This window comes from Neltuma alba, unplaced genomic scaffold, assembly GCF_004799145.2.
Source record: "Neltuma alba isolate B1F8T4 unplaced genomic scaffold, ASM479914v2 tig00010245_pilon, whole genome shotgun sequence".
NCBI lineage: Eukaryota > Viridiplantae > Streptophyta > Magnoliopsida > Fabales > Fabaceae > Neltuma > Neltuma alba.
Window position 1 is genome coordinate 593929 of NW_021635173.1, and position 5401 is coordinate 599329.

The window sequence follows — 5401 nt, forward strand, 5'->3', positions numbered from 1 at the left end:
GTATCTCTTTACTTTCGCTGATTACTTTCTTTGCCGCGCTAAGGCTTTATGCCTTCTTTATGTTATTGGAGCCTTAATCTCTATTCTTATGGCGGAAGGAATGCCTATTCGGAGCTCCTTGGGAGTTCTTCTATTAGCACTATTTCAACTCCCTCTTTATCTTCTACCTCCTCTCCATCTCATTTTCTTTTTATTAAACTGGACAGTGATAATTATGAAATCTGGAAAGCTCAAATCATTCGATAATTGCATGGACAACAGCTCTTTTCTTTGCTTGATGGCTCCTCTATGGCACCAGCAAAATCTTTATCTGACAATACTCCTAACCCAGCTTATAAGAAATGGTTTTAACAGGATCAATCTGTGCTTTTGGTTTTAATTTCTTCTCTATTTGAACCCCTTATTGGGCAAGTTATTAAGAACAAGACTGCCAAATTCATGTGGCTTGCTCTTGAACGACTATTTGCTCACAAATCTCATGCTAGACTTTTACATTTACACAGTCAGCTCACTAATCTCAAAAAAGGTTCTGAATCCATTTCTGAATATTATAAGGTTGTGATGATTGTTGAATCACTAAGTATTGTTGGTAAACCTATTGATGATGCTGATTTTGTTAGTTGTATTCTAAATGGCCTTAGTTCATAGTTTGACTCTATTGTTGCTTCACTCACTGCCCAAACTGGAGTTTTATCTCCTGAAGAAATCTTGAGCTATTTATTAATTCATGAGGCCAGACTCCCGTCTTTGCATACCTCTTCTGAAATTACTGCCAATTTGAATACAAGAGTTCCTAATCAGTATCAGCAAAAATTTTGAGGCTTTTACAGGGAAAGAGAACGTTCTGGTCGCTTTTGTTGTTACAGAGGTTATAGAGGATGTGGCTGTAAAGGACGTAGTGGAGGAAGAGGCTATCAGGAGGATGAACAATGTTGTCCTTATTGTGATAAATAGGAACACAGCTCAAACATGCTATTACAAGCCAACTCCTCCACCTGCTTCATTGGCTCAAGCAAACTATGCTACATACTCATTTGTCCCTAACAGTACTTGGTACTTTGACACTAGTGCTACAAATCATATGACCTCTCATATGTCCAACCTCAACCTTCACTTTGAGCCATATAAAGGGAGTGCATCAGTGCATAATAGTAATGGCACCCCCATGCCAATAGCTAATCAAGGTTCAAGTCAATACCCTATTTCTTCTAGTAACTATTTTCTCTCTGATCTTCTGCATATTCCCTCTATTTCTAAAAACTTATTCTCCGTTGCTCGTTTATGCCTAGATAACTTTGTTTATTTTAAATTTTATTCCTCTCATTTTCTTATGATGGATCTTCACACAAAGCGACTTCTTCAAGGACCAACTAAGAATTTTCTTTATCCTTCACCTGTTCAAATTCCACAAGCTACTTTTGGAGTCAAAACATCAGTTGATCAGTGGCATGCCAGGCTTGGACATCCAACTTTTAGGATTATGCGTTGAGTGCTCTCCTACTATTCCCCTCTAAGTTATCCGTCTTAGTCTGTGTCATGTCCCACTTGTAATAAATCCAAGAGTCATGTTCTTCCCCATCCCTTATCTCCCATCGACCCTCTTTTTCTTGTTTTTAGTGATGTTTGGGGCCTTGCTCTTGTGTTATCTTTGTCTGGTTTTCATTATTATGTATCGTTTGTTGATGACTTTACAAGGTTCACCTGGTTCTATCCTTTGAAAGCTAAATATGATGTCTCTCATGCTTTCCTGCTTTTTCTGAAGCAAGTAGAAAATTTATTTAACACTAAAATTAAATTCCTTCAAACTAATGGTGGGGGGAGAGTTTCAGGCCCTTCATAAAATTTTACAATCATCTGGCATAATTGATCACATCACTTGTCCATATTCATGTCCTCAAGATGGCTCCGTTGAGTGTAAACACAGGCATATAGTCGAATCTAGACTTGCTCTTCTTCATCATGCTTCCTTACCTTATCAATTTTGCACCCATGCCTTTTCCTCAGCAGTTTATCTCATTAATTGTTTACCGTTTGTCACTCTTAATTATAAACCACCTTATGAATTATTATTTAATCACTCTCCTGATTATTTCTTTTTAAAAGTTTTTGGGTGTTCTTGTTGGCCTCACCTTTGTACCTACACACATAATAAGCTAAAACCTAGGTCCACTCATTGGTTTTTTATTGGGTATGCTATTTATCATCATGGATACTTGTGTTTTGATCCCAAAACTGGACAAATTTTTGTATCTCGTAATGTTTTATTTGTTGAACATGAATTTCCCGCACTTCTTTTCTTTTCTTAGCCCACTTCTTAGTCCGATACCTCTTCTCAGACTTCCCTTTTGCCCATTCTCACTACCCCTAAACCCAGCCCACTACCAGTACCCATACCTGACTCGCATACTACTTCACCCACTAATATACTTGAATAATCACATTCCTCATTAGACCTGAACCTTACCGCATCTTCTTCTCCTTCAACGACGACTTCTCCTAACTCTTCTGCATCTTCCCAGTCGCCTACACCTCTGCCATCCTTTCAACCTAATTGCATGGTAACTTGTGCTCAGACCCACTCTCTTAGATTGAAACAATTTACGAATAGAACCATTCGCTGGTCTTCACATGCTCTTCCCACATCGATTCACACACCTCCCAATGCACCCACCTTGGTAGCTAAGGCTTTGAAATAACCAGAGTGGCGCACTGCCATGAAAGCAGAGCTTGATGCGTTGATTGCAAATCACACATGGTCTTTGATTCCTCCTTCTCTATCGGAGAATGTTGCTGGTTATAAATGGGTCTTGCTCTAGATAAGTACAAAGCTCGTTTGGTAGCTAAGGGTTTTCATCAAGCTTCAGGCATTGACTATCATGACACATTCTCTCCAGTGGTTAAGCCTGCAACAACTGGGTTACTTCTCTCTCTGGCTATCTCCTTTGGTTGGGTTATTTGTCAAATTGACATACAAAATGCCTTTTTAAATGGTGATTTAGAAGAGGGTGTGTATATGTCTCAATCACCAGGTTTTCGAAATAATGCCTGTCTTGACTATGTTTGCAAATTGCAACGCTCTATTTATGGCCTTAAGCAGTCACCTTGTGCCTTGTTCTCCAAGTTAAGCAATTGTCTTATTCAAATGGGTTTTACTTCTTCAAAGGCTGATTCCTCTTTGTTTATTAGGAAAAATTCCTCTTCAATATTTTATGTCTTGATATATGTTGATGGCATACTGGTTATTGGTTCTGATTCGGCTTCTGTTCAAAATTTACTCACCACCTTACACTCTTATTTTCCTGTCAAAGATCTTGGTCAACTCAATTATTTCCCTGGTATTTAGTGTCACCTTACTGCAACTGGATTATAGTTATCTCAGCATAAATATATCTCTGATCTCTTGGCCAAGACAGGAATGCTTCATTGTAATCCTGAAGAAACATCCATGTCATCCAAGTCCAAACTATCTGCATTTGAGGGCTTTGCAGTTAAAAATGGCGAGCTGTACAAAAGTGTGGTTGGTAGCTTACAATATTTGTCTTTCACCAAGCCAAATATTTCATTTGCTGTCAACAAGGTGTGTCAATTTCTTCATCAACCTCGTGACACTCATTGGAACGTAGTTAAGAGAATTCTTCGGTATTTATCCAATACTATTGATCATCCTCTTAATATTCGATGATAGACGATCTATAGGTGGTTATTGTGTGTTTTATGGTCCAAATCTAATCTCTTGCAGTTCTAGAAAACAGTCAATAGCTAGCTAGGTCATCTACTGAAGCAGAATATAAAGCCCTTGCTCTTGCCACTTGTGATTTAATTTGGTTACAGTCCCTATTGGGTGAACTTGGCATTCATCTTCCCCAGCCCCTTACTTTGTGTAGGGATAATCTTAGGGCCACATATTTGGCCTCCAATCCAATCATACATGCTAGAATAAAGCACAATGAATTGGATTATCATTTTGTCATAAAGAGAGAGAGAGTTGCAGCCAAAACTTTGCAAATTTCTATAGTGTCATCAAAAGATCAACTTGCCAATATATTTATCAAGCCACTTGATGCTCCTCAGCTTCAAGTTTCTAAGATCAAGTCTCACTATCACTCAGATGCTGCTCGACTTGCGATGGGATGTTAGGGTAACATCAAAAGAGCACAAGCCCATCACTGATGCAGGATAATAGTCCAGCCCATTTACCATTAGTATGTTGTAATGAATCCTAGAAGTTTCCATAGGGCTACGTGTCCTTCTTATTCTCTCATGTATTGCCTTTGTATATTGAGCACCGTACAAATCTGCATATCATTGAATGAAATATTCAGACTCTCATATCTCTTTACTTTTGCTGCTATTATTACTTTCTTTGCCGCACCAGGGATTTGCATTGGGTGCTCATCAGGATCTGGACGGTCCAGATTTTATTTTATTTTTATTTTTTAAAAATAATTATTTTAATATGTATAGAATAAAAAATAAAGATAATCTCTTAACTATCATACTTTTAAAAAATAATTTTTTCTATTTTAAAATAATTATTTAAAAATATTAAATATGGACCGTCCAGATCTAATCTGGACGGTCCAGATTTCTCATCACTTGATGAGCACCGAATGCAGGCCCCCGCACACCAGGACTCTATGCCTTCTTTACCTTTAACCATTATTTTGCGTCTATAGTTAATTTTATATTTTTTTATTAAACGAATTCTATCAATTTCATTTTTTTTTTTGGGCCAGAATCAATTCTATTATTTTCATTGTTAGTGTCATAGTCATACATATCGTTGGGAAGAAAAAAAGGCTCAAAACACATCTAAACATCCTGTCTTGACAAATAGTACTCGTATTATTTATTTGCAAAGGACATCCACGTAATGGTGTGGAAAAGCAGGAACGTGAAGCTGATACGATATATACTTAGCAGATATATAAGGTACCGTTTTAAGATTCCATTTCCGAGTGCCATGCCCAAAATGAACTCTTGCTTCCGCCATCTCAATAATTGTGGAAATCCAAAAATACTATAATTAAAATAATATTTTTTTTTTCAGATAGAGATGTACTCCTTGACTTATCAATAAGTTAAGGATTTACATAAATGAATAATTTTACTTTTAATTTATTATTGTATATGCTTTTATTTTTTTAAAGTGTATATATTAAACAGGGATAGAATTATTTTTTGAAAATTTTAACATAGAGAATTAATGAGATTTAAGTTTTTTTTTAATTTTGATAAAATACATTGAAAATGACTAATATATAGAACTAAAATATTTCATATTAATGCCATATATTTTATTAGTGGTATTGTTTTTTTTCCTGCCTTAAACAATGCCTCTGGATTTTAAAGTTATACTACCTATAATCTTTAATATAAGATCCATTGGACTAATATGGAA